Here is an 18,506-nt window from a genome sequence, read left to right as displayed (position 1 = left end):
CAAACCCCCCGGAGGACTAGCTAGGGACCTCGGGAAAGGGGAAGGGCAAGGAGAAGGAGAAGAGGAACCCGCGATTCAGTCCGCAGGAAAACAACATCCTGATTACGGAGGTGATAGAACACCACCAACAACTGTTCATCACCTCCACTGTGTCATTGGCACCTAAAAACGCAATATTGCAGTCCATCTTGGCCAAGGTGAATGCAGTCGGAATGAACTGCCAAGAAGCGCTGGAATGATTTGAAGCACAAAACCAAGCTGAGACTGGCTAACAACCGGAAAGCAGCAATGCTAACTGGAGGTGGAAGTCCAGTGCCACATCAGGAGATGGATGAGATGGAGGAATTGGTGTTCACAGTCATCAATGGGGAGACTGTGGCAGGAGTTGGGATACCGGAAACTGCGCAACATGACCTGACCCAACAATAACAGGGTGTGTATCGACCAGGGACTGGGGGGACGGGGGAGATGGACACAATGGCACACATGCACAATTGAGTGTAGCACAGTGCACACCCACAATGACTCTGGATCATGTCCCTGATCTTTTTGGCATACTGCAGCACACATAGAAACAGCAAGTAGGCCCCCGTCGACAATCTGCCCAGAGGGTGCCCTCCCCACGGGAAACATCCTTTACCACGCAACTGTTACAACGCGGTATGTAACAACGTGGTTTTAACAACGCAAGTCATTATGTCGACTTGCACTGGAGGGCGCTCTAGACTAAGGAATAGTGTGAATTACTATTCCAACACCTTCCCTACTGTACGTAGTCTGGAGTTGGAATAGTAATTTGCAATATTCCTAAATCCAGCACCCTCCAGTGCAAGTCGACATAATGACTTGCGTTGATAAAACCACGTTGTAACATACCGCGTTGTAACGCTATGCGTGGTATCGACATACATCCCTCCCTACACATCATTTATCTCACAACAAACCCATGCACATATGCTGAACCCAGAAAAGCTGCGGATCCATGAGCCGCACTGACAATGCAAGTGACAATGCATGAAGATTAGCATAGCTGCAGTACAATTATCATGACATGGTGCATGCCACGACACTGAGGTGACTGAGTGTAGACCACATCCGTAAAGGAGCAGTCACACTCTGACACATCCATGTGCACAAACTACCCCTGACATCATCCCCTTATGTCCATGTTGCTCATTTTGTGGGACTTGAGTCACAGGGTGCATCTCTGCATCAGTGTGGTTCTTATCTGACCCCAATGGACACCCAAAATGTCATATTTGACCCCAAGTGACACCATGTTTTCTTTTTTTGGACAGCAATGACAGCCTTCATGTCATGTTTTTGTACACATGTGATTCGCTGATGAGTGAGTTTTCGTACTACATTTGACAACTTTAAATGGCATTTTCGAATACGTGACACCCTAAACAGCCTCTATGTAGAGAGGTGACATACCCACCATATATTTGCTATTTGTGAAATTGTTAGCATTTAATGTTGCACTTACACTTGTCAGAGTGATGTGCTAATGCCAAGGACTGATATGCACACAGGGAATGTGTGTTGCAATGAATTTATTTGCACATGCTGTCCATGTGGTCATATTGTACTGTTCCATGATTGCTAAGGACAGTCACAATGTGACGTGCACATGCGAAGAAATTGTTAATGATTCTGTCCCTTTAGACCATTTCTGCTGCAGCTGCAGTGGGTTGTGGTCCACCTACCTCATCTTCCTCATCATCGTCCGGTGCATCTGGCACCTGGATCCATGAGGCATTGGTGCGTACACATATGTTGTGCATTACACACCATGCAATGATCATCTTGCACACTATTTCTAGGCTGTACAGGAATCTTTCGCCTGTGATGTCCAGGCACCTGAAACGTGACTTGAACACGCCAAATGTGGGCTCAACAATGCCCCTGGTGTGTTTGTGGGCCACATTGTACTGCCTCTGGCCGGAATGTTCGGGGCTCAGAGGGGTGTTATCATCCCGAGCAGAGTGCATATCCTTGATCACCTGTGAGAGGTAAGTGAGATTTGTGTAAATTGGTGGTTCTGCATGCTGTGTTGGCAAACCCACAAGTCTTGTGGTGTGTGATTTGTGCTACTTTGGGAATCATATTTGCCATGTATTGCTTCTGGATAATGTGTGGGATCAATCTGTATTACATAGCCTCACAGCTGCTCCTCCCTCCCCCCGAGCCTATTTTCTTGTGTCACTGCAAGGTTGCATCACTTGCACTCCTCCGGCACACCATTGTCGCGCCTGTCTTTACATTGCTTACTAATGGCAGCTATCTTATTTTAAACAATCAAGGCTGCTGTGACTTGTGTGGGGAGTCCCATACTTGGAAACAGTTTCCCAGCGCGTAACTTGGTGTAGCAATGTCCTTTTCCCGCTCCGCAAGGGAATTCAGATTCTTCACTGTGGCCTTCCATTTAGACTTTGAAAGCAGAGTTCAACAAGTTGAGCTGGCTCAAAGCCCTTTTATTCCAACAGGAGGTGGCCCTCACTTCCGGCAGAGAAATGTTATAGATTGCAGATGGCTCGGACCGTGCGTGAGATACAGTTGCTTTTTAACACTAACCTCCCACTTCATTTTTGGGAACTAATTCACCAACAAATTAATGGAATGCATCTGAGAGGACAGGCCTTGCATATTTTTTAAAATGTGTGGGATCTGATTTGGTCTCTTCTTTTCAAACTATACTCGGGATAATACCAGCTTTTACTCATTTTATATTTTCCAGCATTTTCGAAGGGTTCCCCTTAATATTGGTGCTAGTAGCTGGTGCCCTGCTGCTCCTCTTTGTGCTTGGTAATGGCTGCTCACTTTGTGGCTCCGCACAGGCCGGCCTAGCTACAACTGTACTGCAATCGGCTGTATGAGACATTTGGATGCTTGCCCTTAGCAACGATTGGCGTCAGTTACGACTTGACCTTTCGCTTGGCCAACTATACTTGTGTGCAACCTGTGCTACATTGCAAAAGATGTCATTTCTCCTGGGTGATGGAACTTTGATAATCGAACACGTGGTGCCCAATCCCTGATTTCAGCCGGTTGATGGGTCCCTTAGAGGCGCAAGGCGAGGCTTGTTCTGTTGATGGTCAAATGACGCATGCAGCTTTACTTGGAATCTTGGCTCAATAGGATATCTGTGTGGCTGCACAGACTTTCCAAAAACATAGTTTCATTGAATATCCCGCAAGTTTCCCATTTCTGGTTTTGGATGCTCCTGCTCATGAGGAACTTGATTGTTCCTTGGACTTACTTAATTGGATGTAATCGCTTTTTTCTACCAATGACAAGGATGAATTATTAGTGGGAATTTCAGTTCTTTGCACACGTACCTTCATGGATTAACTGCTTAGGTGGTCACAACTCTGCTGTCTGCATTATTGACTCTTTTTTCAAAAGCTCAATGTGCCTTTAGCTTTTTCTAGGAACTTTCCATTTTTTCTCCGATTTGTTTTTTTTTTAATTTAAGAAGTTCATCACTGATGTTTAATCACTGCCTCACTTTTGAACTCTGTTTTTATTCTTCTGTCTACGTCCTACTGACTTACCAGGGGGAGAGTGTTATATGGGGTTATGAGGCACTTTGGATACATTGTCGACATTGCTAAGTTATCATGAGTTTGCTTGCCCTATTCTGCTGCTATTGCGCATGCCTCTGCTAGAGTTAGTTTTTGCAACACTTTGCCTCAGCCCTGTACATGATAACATTCTCAGCTTTCTCTTAAAATTCTGTCTAAACATAATGTGCAAGGTTGATCAACATTGTTTCTTGTTATTCTGTTCTGGTCAGTCCCTATTACCTAGACAAACATGTTAGCAACTGCTGCAATATGGAAGAATCGTGCTTTGATATAACGTGATTGTATGTTTTTGAAACACACTCAAATAAAACCGTTCCAAGGAGCTGAGCTCTGCTGTCTCTGTGATTGTAAACCTTTGGATTTAGGCTTTTAGTTAGGGGTTCTGCTAATAATGCCTAGAGATCTTCTGTTATATAAAATAACTTCTTACTGCCAAGGAGAGGGTGATTAGGCCTACTTCTTTTGCCTTTTTCACAGCCTGCATGCTGTTTCATGAATCACTATAGTCAAAATAAACTTTTAAACCTATTTAGTGACTCTGAGTTACTTTGGTGGCCATCCCAGAAGTTAACCACGCCCAGAGCCCCGGGCTATTTATTCACACTCCTACGCTGGACTGGCGTACGTCAGCCCAGCCCACTACACTTACACTTACAGAGGGGGTGGTATAGCTACATTTCCAAGGTCTTCCCACTGCCTGAGATAACATGGTTGCGTCCACTGTCCACAACACTACAAACACCAGCAGTATATGTCCATATGGACATGTCTGTGCTCTGCATACTCAAGACTGTTCAGCACATCACAGCCACACTTGGCATTGTGTACATTCTTATTCATGGGTCCCTTGCCTTTTTCGCACATTCTTAAATCCCACCTCTCCCCACATTCTGCAATTGTGTGGCTGAGGGGCTATGCCTTGGTAGATGGTTGGTCTACATGGCTGGCTCCTGTTACCACAGTCACTTGTGTTGTGTCTGGTAGGTGGGTATGTTGTATGTGATTTTGTTATGTGTGCATTCCCACAGCTGTGAGTTGTATGATTGTGGACTTGAGGTGTGTGGTGTATTCCATTGGTACTTACCAACAAGCAGGATTGCAGGCAACACCGCTCATGGCCACGTGGCATGGTGAGAGGTGCTGCCCTGGCAGAGACGTTGGGCATTCATGAAGAGAACCACGCCCAGAGCTACGTGCTTTTTATTCACACTCCTTACAGGGGGCACGTAACAAGCTGCAATTCCACAATTTTCCCCACTGGCTGGGATGACATGGTTGCGTTCACTGTCTATCACAATTCATACACCAGCAGTGCATTTCGACATGGATATGTGTGTGGTCTGCACACTGCAGTCTGGCCATCACATCCACGCCACACTTGGCATTGTGTACATTCTCATTCATCGGTCATTTGCCTCCTTCTTACATGCCTGGTTCCCATTTCTCCCCACAATCAGCTATTGTGAGCCAGAGATGCCATTCCGTTGCTCGTATGTACGTGGCAGGCCCAGGTTCCCACAGTAAGTTGTGCTGTCGTGTCTGGTGGGTGGGCATGTTGTTTGGCATGTTGTATGTGAGTTTGTAACATGTGCATTCCCAGAGTAGTGAGTTGCATGATTGTGGAGTTGAGGTGTGTGGTGTGTTCATTTGGTACTTACCAACGAGCAGTGCATTTCCGTAGGTGCCATCCTGGAAGCGCTGGTTGATGATGGACTGTCGGAAGATATAGGACTCATGTACACTGCCTGGGAATTCAATGACGACATTGGTGAACAGTCAACAGTCCCCGGTCCTCCACTATTGCCTGCACATTAATGGAATGTGTTTGCTTTCTGTTGCGGTAATTGTTTGCAGTGTCGGCAGGGTGCACAAGTAGGACATGTGTGCGGACAATTGCCCCCAACATGTGCAGGAAGCCAGCTAAGGCATAGAAGCCTTGCTTGGTCTCCAGCTTTTCGTGCGCAGTATGGAGGTAGTGAAGGTGCTGGGGTATCAAGCTGATGATGCCATCCAAGACAGATGTGAGGAACTTTGATAGGGCTGGCTGTGAGACTCCTCCGACTCTGGCAGTTGTTGGTTGGATGGTACCAGAGGCCAACAAGTGCAGCAAAACCAGCAGCTTTGTCTGCGGAGGGATGTTGGTTGTCAGCCTGTGGGCAATGTGGGTCAGGATGCGAAGAATGGTTGTTCTTTTGAGCCTGTAGTGGGCAATGACATCCTCTGGCGTTAAGTCTCTGAGGCTGGTGCATTTTCGGAATGACCACTGTCTTGTTCTGTGCTGCCTCGGTGGTAGTCCGGGGGCGGGGTTGTCCTGGGGGTGGGTGTGATATTGGGTGTGGGGGTGGTCTTAGGAGTGGTGGAGTTGGGTGTTGGGGCCCTCTTGGGTCTTTGAGCTCATGATCAGTAGTTCCATGGCATCTGTTGGTCTTCAGATGTGGCTCTGGGCTGGCCTCCCTTTATACTGTAGGTTTTCGTCCTACTTAAGACCAGAAAAAAGCAGGTCTTAAGTCATTGATGCTAACATGCCTTATTGCCTATTTTGGCCTGCATTGCCCATCTAGCTGGCCGTTGAGAATATCGCAAAGTGGTGTTATTGTGAGTGAAGTCCTACTCTGCATATGATTAGCGTTAGTTGTCGCTGTCAGCCTTGGCGATGTTTTTAGCGCCAGCTATCGCAGGTAAACTAGCAATGTCGGCTGTTAGCGCAGGTTTGTGAATAGGGCGATAAATCTATCACCACTTTCGTGGCAGAAAAGTGCAGCTAAATTGGCGATGAGTCCTTGAGAATATGCCCCACAGTGTCATTTTATGAAAAAAGAAGTTGTTTTTAATTAATGTATAAACTAATCTAGGCTAGAAATTGCAAGAAAATGATGGAACAAAATAAGGAGTTCCTAAACATTTACAGACATGGCTGTCCTTAATTTTTAATGTTTCATTAAACATTCATATTCATGTTATGGATTTCTGTAGACTAAGGATAATGTGGTTGATAACATTCTGACATACGTTTTATACTTGAGCGATATATTGCTTCTCCATTTCCATTTTCTATATTGAATAGAAAATCGATTTTTTTGTTTTTGTATCACCCACAACTACTAAATATATTAAAATAGTTTGATCAACTCTCCCCAGTGAATATACAGCATGGTAGAAAATATTCTGTTTGGCACTACCTTTAAATGACTGTTAGCTGGTAGGCAAGAGAGTTAAGTTTGAAATGTTTAAGTGTGTCATCTTCTGTTCAAATGATTTTTTTAAACATTTACTGCATACGTTGCACTCTTTTGCTCAGAGGCAGCACCCACTTTAAAAATAATTCAACAGTTTATAGTGTAGGCAAAGGAATCACTAAACATACCTCTTATCACATAAATCATCCTCAACATCAGTACGACTAATGGAATAAAAATGTTGGAATTTCAATCATATGGACTGGGAGAGTTATGTCTTTATATAAAAAGTATGTTTCTCTCTTCATTGTTTGAACTCCTTTTAGATTATTTGAATTCATATTTACGTACTCACTTTTATGATTGTTCGTTAAGACTGACAGGTCTAACACAAAAGTGAAACATCTATGTGAAATAGAGCTTGTCATAAGAGAAAGGTCTTAAAATTACATTTGAGGGCATACTGAGTAGGTATTTTACTACCTCCAAAGGGAATAGTCCCACATGGAGGATCTGTAGGCACCAATGTGTCAAGGTACCTTCAAATCTGAAGATAAAAGAATAATAATAGAAAACAGAAGATTGGTAAATTCGGAGGTATGTCAATGGAGGGCAAAGGAATGTTGATATATGGTAATAAAGGGATGACGTGGTAATAATCCACAGAATCCAGAGAGATGCCGTGAAGACAGGATAGGGAGGTGATGTATGTGTTGTTTGAATTTCTGTTCCTAATGCAGATGGGAAATAAAGAATATGATGTGAGTGAAGATCTTGTTTCATTGTCTTACTGCAGCAATCGGAAAATCTTGCTTCTTACTATTGCTTTGTTTCGGTTTCAGGTGATGGGTTGGCAGCAAGAGAAGGTCAATTTCACTTCCTTGTATGGCGGAGAGATTTCTGTATGGCTTAATGAGTAACACGTTAGGTACTGAACTTGCGTCAGACTTGCAGAGGTTTCTGCTGTTTCTGAATAAGCTTGGTTGTAGCATACAGGGCACTTTTCTGTTGTTAAAATGTGATGTCAGATATTCATCAATACATTTTTACACCCTCTAGTTGTGAAAGGAATAGGATGTAACAATCTTTTGGGTAGAACTGGAAATGGACAAAAGCTGGTAACAAGCTTTAAGTGTTCTCTTTGTGATGTTGAGTTCAAGGGAAACTTTGCTGTCACTACAAAGGCGGACAGATTTGATGCAGGTGGAGAATTAGGACCTGGAGATTTCTAGGTTCATGGTTTAGAGCCATCATTGGCTGTCAGTGTGGTTGGTGTAGGAGTTCAGGAATTTTTTAGCCAAATTCATGAAGGGACTTATGTGTAGTAAACTTACGAGTGCAGAGTCTCTCCGCATTCAGGGCAGAATCTCATCATGGCACACTGCAGAGGATATGCCATACGGAAAATCTACCAGGATTAGAGTAAATCTGCCACAAGTATGGAGACTCCACGCTGTTAACTTTAATACGCATAAGTCCCTTCGAGAATTGGGTCCTGAGTGTCTTCAGTCCACCAGCCCCTCTCTTTAGCAAGAATAGAACTGTACTCTTGTAAACAGTCACTGAATGTGGCCCTCTTTTTATAAATGTTACGAGCAGTACACTTCGCAAAGGTTTTGAAGCATTAAAACAAGTGCAAAGTTGCATGTCCTGGGCACAAAGAAATCTGTGAACACCTGGTAAGCTCTAGTTGGTCTCATCGTCAGATTAATTTCCATATTCGCTGATAAATGTTAAGTGTTTGGGTTCAATGAGCACAAAATTGTGCATCTTATCAACATCTCTATGTTACATAATTGTCTCCACTCATGTATGTCAACACAGTAGAACAGCAGTTTCTACAGGTGACTGCAATGCTTCCAGCAATCTTATGACCTATTCTCCATTTCGCATGGGAGATTATGATTATGTGATAGACCCCCACTGTGACCATAACCGTCCAAAGTCATGGGTCACACCAAAGCCATAATGACTGTCAGTAAAAATAGTCCCTACACAATAAGCTCTAGTAGAAAGCTTTCAGTTCTGCTGCTTGTGCAGTAATTAGCCCTCAGAGCAAGGAGGCTTACATTACCCCCCAACAGTACAGACTGCATAGGCAGCCTATAGGGTTCCCCCATCGCCAAATCTAGCATGAGTCATCAACAAACAGTATATAATCAGACTATGCCAAGGGCTTATTTAGACTATCTGATCTCAGCTTGGTGCATTGTTCAGTGACATCAAGACAGTCATGCTCTACCTCCCCTTCATTATTTCCATCCTCAGGCAATGGTAACAAAGTAGCAGGATTTAGAGAAGCACACCTCTTAAGGGTGATGTTCTACACAGCCAGTATTTGTTTGTTCATGTTTAGTTAACCCGCTATTTGTAAGGTGCTGATTGCTTGTATGCATCAGGAATATCTCCACAGAATAGAGTGTAAGAGGGTGTCTCATGACAATACTCTTACAACTTTGAAGGCTGACACCTACTGTCACTAAAGCTTTAAGGCAACTTGGTGGTCTTTCAGCTACAGGATCAAGAGTAGCAGAAATATATGTCACAGGTCTTCGTGCATCGCCTTGGATCTGTATAAGCAATGAGAGAGCAGAGCCCTCCCTCACACTGCAAAAGAACATAAAAACATTGTTAATATCAGGCATTCCCAGTGAATGGGCATTGAAGAGACTTTCTCTCAGCTCTAGGAATGCAGTCAAACAGTTATTGTCATATGGTACTGAATCAGATACATCCTTGTGTGCCAGCCACTGTAAAGGCTTTGCAATTAGGCAACGAGTTGGGTATCTACTACCAACAGTAGTCCTACAGTCTCAGAAACAGCCTGACTTCTCTTTGAGTTGCTGGTGGACTCATTATGAAATGGCAGAGATCCTTTCTTGCTACACTTTCCTCACTACCTTCTTTTTGACAATATTACAACTTGCTTTGGGACACTTATGTCCATTCTCAGCTAAGTTGTTCAATGATGTCTTGTTTACAAGCTTCCTGAGTATTCAACATCACTAGCAGGTTGGCGATGTACGGAAATGTAATGAAACTAAATTAAATTTGTATGGAGCAACAAATGCACAAAGGCGTCAAGGTGCTCATCGCTAATCCTGAAAGTAAGCTCATCCCATAGCATAACCTATCATTCGGTACTTAACCTTGTTACAGAGAGAAAAGCCAGGCTGTTAGGGCCTTCCTGACCAAAAAGGTTCTACCTTCCCATCTCTTTCACAGAATTCTAAGAATGACAACTAAGTTTTGGGCTGCTGAGCGAAGATGTTTGCTAGGGAAATACCATTAAAACATGTTTTATTTCTACCTGAACTGGTACTATACAATACTTTATGAACAATGCATATAGATTTAAAGGTGGCATGCTTCTGTACTGGAAGTCAGTGAAGATCAAGCAAATCCTCTCAAGACTGATAGATGTTTGGGATATCTAATGTCATCCTCTGCGATGCATTTTGTGCAAGTTGTTTGCCAGAGTTATCTTATTAGCATCAAGATAAAGTGCACTGCGATAGTTCATCCTGGAGGAAGTGAGTGCTTAGGCTACTTGCTTCTCTCTAGGGTGAAGAAAGTGACCCACTTGGGGTCACCTGGGTCCCTAGTAGACCACCTCTCAGCCTTTGGTACCAAATTAAGAGTCGGAGGAACAGTGGAGAATATACACCAATAACTGTTTATTTATATGCACTCAGAGTGGAGCCCCTTTTGCACAGTCTCTGGGAGGGAACTGAAGATCAACAAGCATAGAGCTACATTATGTACATTTCATGATTAGTTGAGAACATGCCCATAGTGGAATTTTCCAGGCAGATGCACCGGGACAGTAAAATAAAAAGAACTTGCTCTGGTAACCCAGCACATTACAAGATTGTTGCACCCGGTACTACAATAAGGCTTTCAGACAAGTGGGAGAGGCCCTCTATCTAGTGGGAACGCTATGCACTGGCAATAACAATTCTTCATTACAGAAACGAAACTCAGCAGAGAGCATTTCTCAGAATTAGCAAAGATTAGTTTTGATTATCTTTTAAAATGGCATCTAACAGGAAATGGTGCAGCGAATGCTAACTTATATAGGGCACTGCATAAGCCTTAATGGGACTAATCTAACAGACCTTCGTTTTAGCATGAGCTAAAAACATTTTCTAGTGTATAAAACAGATAAATAGAACAGACAACATTATCACAAAAGGATCAATATGTCAGCAATTGAAAGGGCATCAAATTAGGAAACATAATTGGGATAAAATTCTTAGCACTCCTTACAATGAACATCAGAAAATAGTACAGCAAGAAGGGAAGAATCCTTAAATATCCCCTCATCAATATTCATCAGTTCATCAATATCAGCCTGCATCATCATGGTGACATTTGTAACATGGGCTGATATCTTCTCTTTGGGCATAAAAACAGTAGCACAATAGGAACAACAAAAGGTGAGACATTGTATGAGGATACAACAGAGTACTAATATCACAGTAAGGTAAATCAGTTGTTGAAGTATCCAACCACACTTGCCAAAATTAGACCAATTCCAGTTCCTACTTTTCATTCTTTGCACATTGTCTATTATATCCATAATATGTTGTATTATATTCTTTTCCAAATTTTTTATATCGACCACACACTGGTCGCCGACCACTGCACATACACCAACACTCTTTGCCAAGATAAAATCCACTGAATATCTAGTCTGTTCTGAATACACCTGCATGCTTTCTAACTGGGTAGTGATACCAAGCAAAGCTGCTACCGTGGTATTGGATAGAATTTGTAGCTTACATCCAAAATATTCCCTGGCTTTCTCACCCCTGGCTATGGCAGTACCACCCAATGTAAATATGGAAGAAAGGATGCTTCCAAATGTAATTCCATTACTATAGTTATTTACTTCTAAATCTGTAACCCCTTCGCAGAATTCCTTTTTTAAAGTTCTTTTCACCCACCTCATTTTAGGTCAGGCATATTTACATGGAACACTCATTGGCAACACCATTCCAAGAGCTACGTCATCAGTACAATTGTGAACATTGGAATAAGAACCATTGGACAGAAAGAAGAATCCTGGGTGTGCACATGTTGGTCCCTCATAATTCACTGCAGAGTATCTGGAGTTAATTCCCAAAGTGCTCAAATCATCTTTATTTCCCAAGAGGACTGTATGTCTAAACAATATTATCCTGGAACAATTAATGTACAAGGAAGTGTTTGTACTCTTTATTATGGGGCAACAAGCCGGATAACAACCAGCCTCTGGGGTTACTGTCAACTTCTTGTAATGCCAACCCACCAACGTTATAGTCTGTGCTTCCATATAAAAATGATCACAATATTTATTATTATCACAACCTGGATAATCCATTCTTTGTGGCTTTTTATGGGACAGACATGAACCAGGATAACCAAATCCAAACACTTCATTTAGTTCTGCAAATTGGGACGGGCGGGTGTATATATAATTCACAAGTGACAGAGGGTATGCCATCCAAAGGCAAGTGACAGATCTGATCGGATAACAAGCAGTCCCTTTCCACAAAGAACCTCTTATGCGTTTCCACAAACACATTACTCGGGACAGCCCTTTTATTACATCTCTGGAAAATGATTTTGCCTGTACTACATGTGGGTACACTGTATGCATGTTCCAAAAATCACGACACCCCACATAGTATTATTACCACCAATCTCAAGAAAGCAACACATGTTATTTTACCCCTTCTAGACCAAATCTCATTATGTTGTGCCATAACAATTGGTTGATCCTCCTCAGTAACCTTCCTGCCAAAAGGATGCATAGTGAATTTAAAAGAGGAAAATACAAGTAAATATAAAAGTTCCCAGTGACCGTCAGAATATCACTGACACAGGCTCCTGTTGTCCATTAATCACTTGGCGCTCTTGAGCACCGGCGGTGGAGCTTCCTCTGTCCTAGGCTCTTCTCCTAATCTCTCACACATTGATAAAGCTGGTATACATTCAGAGTATACTTTTTCCCTACCTAATGTTCGAATAACAAAACAAAACAAATGCAGAATTGCCACTTGCTCCAATCCCTAGTTCGTACTGCTACTCAGTACTACCTATCTTGTACAGTCCATCACTAATCTTTTTTCTCCTTAGATTCAGTGGCTTTCGGCCGAGGACGCAAATTGTACCTGGCTGCCCCAGGCATTGTGTGATCACTGAACAGAGGCTCCTGGATTGCTCGTATTTCTGGTGGTACAGCCTAGTTCAGAACATTGTCGTTCTCTATCTCTGGTTGTGTTCAGAAGAGTTGATTGTCGCTAAATGGAACAAATCTGGGCACTCGTTCACATTCTGCATCTCCACTTCCCTCCTTGACACACTGATCATAAGGCAATGGCAAAGGTACCCTCCCGCAATGAGTGAGGTGCCCCAGTTCTTTTGACCAACAACCTTTACAGCCATCCGTGTCACTAACAGAACTTGCTCAAATCCATCAGGGCTCCAAACTTTTCTTCCTCTGAAAATTCTTTACCAGAACAATGTCCCGCGGTTGGATATTGTGGCTAGGTCCCTCTGGTGTGGGAGGTACGGAGTCACACACCTGTTGGTGAATAGAACACAAACTTTTTATCAATTTTCCAAAATAATCAAGCAATTCAGGATATTCAATATTGAGAACGTGAGATGCCCCAGACATTTGCCAGACGTCCAAACATGACCTCGTTAGGTGATAAACCAGTTCTAAAATGAGCTGTAGTTCTAGTAGAGCATCTGGCCGTTTCAACCTTGTCGCTTCGTGGATTTTTGCCAATTTTAGTTTGAAAGTACCATTGTACTTCTCAACCAAACCCACCGACTGCGGATGATTGGCAGCATGAAATTTCTGTTTGAAGCGTATGCCTTCACACACTAATCTAATCACTTTCCAATTAAAATGAGATCTGTTATCTCTCCAGATAATTGGGAGCATACCAAAACGAGGAAAATACTCTTTGAGGAGTACCTTTGCTGTTGTGGTGGCTGAATTGTCTTTAGTAAGGTAAGCCTCAACCCATTTACTGAACGTGCCTATAACCACTAGGGCATACTTAAGATTAATGCTACATTCCAACTCAATAAAGTCCATTTCGAGCACTTAAAAGAGGAATGTGAGTGGTGTAAAATTGCCAGATGGTGTAGGGGTATCCTTCCCTGGATTGGGCATCATGCAAATCATATACGTTTTAACTAAATGTGTAGCCGTTCTAGAAATAACATCATTGCACCAAACTGGGGCCAATAATTTACAAATGTCTTTTGCACTAATATGAGCCGGACCATGAGCTATACTAACTACAGGGAGTACATATGCATCAGGCAACATCCATTTCTGTTCTCCGGACTTGTCAATCCAACACCCTTCATCATTTAACTGTGCTGTACTTTCCTGCCATTTCACTAGTGCTTCTACTGTTGCCTCACTTTGTATCTCTTTCACACTCTCAACCGTATTTTCAAACAAAGTGTTCTCAGGAACCCATCTAGCTGGACCTGCCAGAAAAATTCTCTTCATATTGCTTCAAGCAGTTTCCTTTGCTGACTGATCTGCAAACGCATTCCCTCTACCTACATCATCTGTCATCTTTCTGTGGGCGCTGCACGTGATAATTGCCATCTTCTTGGGGAGTGTTAAAGCAGATAATAATCGCAGTATAAGGTGTCCATGTTATATCTTGGTGCCATGAGAAGTAAGGAACTCTCTCTCTGCCCACAATCATCAAAAATTATGGGCTACCCCAAATGTGTATTGGCTGTCTGTGAAGATATTGACAATAAAACCCTTGCTCAGTTCACAAGCTCATATAAGAGCCATGAGTTCTGCCACCTGAGCGGACTGATAAGGGACTTGTGATGTTTCCACCACTGCGCGCAAAATAGTAATAGCATAAGCTGCAGCAGTTGTGCCATCTGATAATTTAAAACAAGAGCCATCAACATATAGTTTTCCTTGGGGATCAGATAAGGGAACATCAGGCAGGTCTACCTGTCCCTTCTTCTCTTCCTCTGTTCGAAAAATTCAGTCATGCTTGTCAACTGTATCGCTTTCAGAAGGGAGGGGTAGTAACCTGGCTGGATTCAGAGTGGCACATCGTTTAATTGTAATGTACAAACCAAACAATGCCAATTCATAACCAGTAAGTCGTGCACTGGTGATGTGCTGTGTCCTTGTTTTGTTCAAAAGTATATCCACAGCATAAGGTACCTTAACTGTGAGATCAGTATGAAGTACGAGTCTAGCCGATTGTCTGATTGAAGTGGCTACAGCTGCAACTGCTTACAGACAGTTCAGGAGGGCTCTTGCAACAGGGTCAAGCACAGTGGAAAAATAGGCGCAAGGTCTCTGTCTATTAGCAAATCCTTGAGTCAAGACTAGGCCTGGGAGGTGAACTGCACTCCGTTCGCGGAGTTGGCAGAGTTTTCTGCGCTCCGCGCTCTGCAGAACTCGCGGAGTGCAGAAAACTCTGCTTCTCTTAGTGCACCAGAAACTTTTCCCTGCTTGCGATCGTGAATGCAAGTTGACGCTTGGGTAGAATTTCTATCCGAGCGGCAGGAAGACAAGCGCGAAGGGCAGTTCGTACTGCACTCCACCACTTGCAGTACTCCACAGAGATTTTTTGTAACTTCGTGTGGTTCTGCATATCAAAACTCCACGAACTACGCCTAGGCCGGGTCAAGACAGAAAGGGCACAGCCAGCCCTCTCGTGGACTTAAAGCACAAAAAGGTTTATTATAGTCAGGCTTACCTAGCACTGGAGCGGAGCAAAGAGCAGTTTTTAGTTGTTTAAAAGAATGCTAGCATTCAGGCATCCAGGGCAAAGGCTCATGCACTTCTTTCATTGTTAAAGCAAGAAAAGGTTTGATTGATAGAGAGTAGTTCGGGGTCCACTGGCGACAGTAAGAATTAATACCTATTAAAGCGTGCACCTACTTTTGAGTTTGGAGAACGGACATTTTAAAAATGGTACTAATGCATTCTGGTGTTAACCTTCTACACTCCTTTGACAGTAGGTGACCTACATAGGTGACCTCCTGTTGATAATACTGAAACTTAGTAGGAGACACCTTGTGTCCATGATGGGCCAAATGTAACAATAATTTCACTGTACTATCTTTACAACCCTGTTCTGTGACAGAAGCAATTAACAAATCATCAACATATTGAACCAATATATTAACTAGAGAAAGTGTCAGTGAATCCAACTGACCTTTCAAAGCTTGACTATAAATACTAGGACCTTCAGAAAAGCCTTGAGGAGCTCAATAGAAGCAAAAGCTTTTGCCGGCTAGGGTAAACCCAAACAAATCTGGCTACCTGGGTGGATAAGAATACTAAAAAATGGGTTCTTCAAATCAATAACAGAGAAGAACTCAGTGGTACATGGAATCAATGTCAAAAGCAGAGTGATGTCTAGGACCACTGGGAAATGCAGGACTACTATTTTATTAACTTCTCGCAAATCAATCACAAAACAATATACCTCTTGATCTTTATTAGAGGAACCTGAAAGCGGCCTTTTCAGGACAGGAAGAGTAGGCCTATTACATACATTACCTGTAGTCTCCTCGACAACTTCTTTATGTATTAAATCCTGAACTATTTGAAGAAGGGCTCGTTCTCCTGCCTGTGGTATTTTATACTGGGGAATGCGGGGCAATACAGCATTGTCCTTAACCTGTATGGAAACTGGGGGTATATGCAATAGACCTACATCTGTATCACCAGTAGCCCATAACGTAGGGGGTACTTGAGCAAATTCATGTTGAAAGGGACCATCTGTAGATAGACACTGTCTATCACCTTCGTCCTGGCCATTGTAATATAGACTCCATCTGCGGAACAGTAAATAGTAGCATGTAGTCTCTTTAGTAAGTCCTTACCCATTAAATTCTCACCGCAAATAGATGTTAAAAGAAATGAAGAATCCACATTTAAAGGACTAATAGTAAAAGCATGGGGGCGTGAGATCGGGCTTACAACTGGTACTCCTGAAAAACCCACTGAAACATTATTCTGACAAGATAGGGACCTGGTGTCGGGCAATGGAGCTTTTCGTGGCACCCGTATAAACCAGGAACTCCTTAAGAGATCCTTGCAGAACTGCCATGACATAAGGGCCACTACCCTGTCACCGGCTGTCCTAGCTGTAGGACATCCCTGTGACATCTTCAATATCATAATCATCATTGTAGTACTGCCTGGCTGTAGGGGCATCAAAATAATTGTCAGAACAATCTACAGAGGCAGGAGTACATTGCTGCCCTATTGGTCCCACGCCCCCTGTTTCCTCAACCTCACCCACGAGTGGACGAGAATTTTTGCAAAAGTACTGGCTAGACCTGTGACCTTCCTACTTACAATAGGCACACTTATTCTGCCCCAAAGGTGTAACTGGAGGATGTCTGATACAAGGAAGCTGTTGTTGGGGTCCCCGTCCCCTAGTGTTTCCTCGATATGCCTGTTTCAATAATACAGTGGTCTTCAAATCTTTATATGCTTTTGATCATTTATGGCTTTCGCTTCATTATCCCTATGCTCATAATATTGGTGTCATATTTAAAATCACGGAGGGAGTAGACCAAGTGCTCTCAGACGCCTGAAGTCTAGACATTATTTCTTGGATGTGATTAATGACTAAACTATCAACAAATAAACTGACTCCTCCTTCTATTGACATATCCTGCCCACTGTAATCCAAAAATGTTTCTTCAAACCTAGTCCAGACATCAGACACACTCTAATCTTCATTCTGCCAACAGGCAGACAGTGTATCCCAATGAACTTTCTTAAGCGGAATAAAAGCATGCATGTATTGTATTATACGGCCAGGTAAAGCAAGTAACTAAGCACGTGGTTTATCTCCTGGCTTCCTATCTGTGCCCCAACCTTTAATCATGTCCAACGTACCACCTAACTCGGCAACACGATCTTGGGTATGGACTTGCCGCCAAATATCGACAGGGACTAGTAAACCAAAAAACATCTTAATGTCAGTGAGGGTCATTACAGCAGAGGAAGCAGACTCCGTCAATTCCTCATAGTAAGCAGTAGGATTTTTCTTAGGGTCAGGTGACCGTCCTTTTGAGGGCCAGAACCTCACTTCTCTTCCATGGACTATAAAATCATTGTTCCTGAAAGCGAGCAGGCACAGCCTGTATGGTAACCGTCACATACTGATCTGTTATTGCAGAAATTTCTGAATGATAGATTGGGTGAACCTTTCACACTGGGAATAGAGTGATTTTGGTGGGGCTTCTCTCTCTATCTCTTTAAGTCAACAGTGTAGAGATGTTTCTAAACGAAAGGGTCTGTTCCAAATTATGTACATAAGCATTTTCATTAATATCAATAATATTCTGGGTGTTTCCCTTTCAATATGGATGCACCAAAGGTTGATCAAGGTGGAGGACAAACGTTTGAGAGCATGTCGTTGCAGAAAGGTTCATAGTTTCGCATCACCTGCCTAACATCTGTAAGACAGTAAACTGGGTTACAAGCCCATCTTATCGCCTGGTCCGCTACCTCATTTTTCTCTCTATATCCCACCCCAGATCACATTAGCGGACCTCACCGTTCTCTAATCCAGTGAGATCTCTATCTCCCGAGCCGCGCACTGATGTGTCAGTAATTAAGGCCGACGGTGGGTGAATTAATGGGGCAGGAGTAGTAGGTACTGCAACAGTTAAAGAGTGTAACGGAAGAGGAGGAGCAGGGGGCACACTAACTCGAGCA

The sequence above is a fragment of the Lissotriton vulgaris genome, chromosome 2_1 (assembly GCF_964263255.1).
Source record: "Lissotriton vulgaris chromosome 2_1, aLisVul1.2, whole genome shotgun sequence".
Taxonomy (NCBI): Eukaryota; Metazoa; Chordata; class Amphibia; order Caudata; family Salamandridae; genus Lissotriton; species Lissotriton vulgaris.
The sequence above is the reverse complement of the archived record's forward strand: the minus strand, read 5'-3'. Positions refer to the sequence as shown.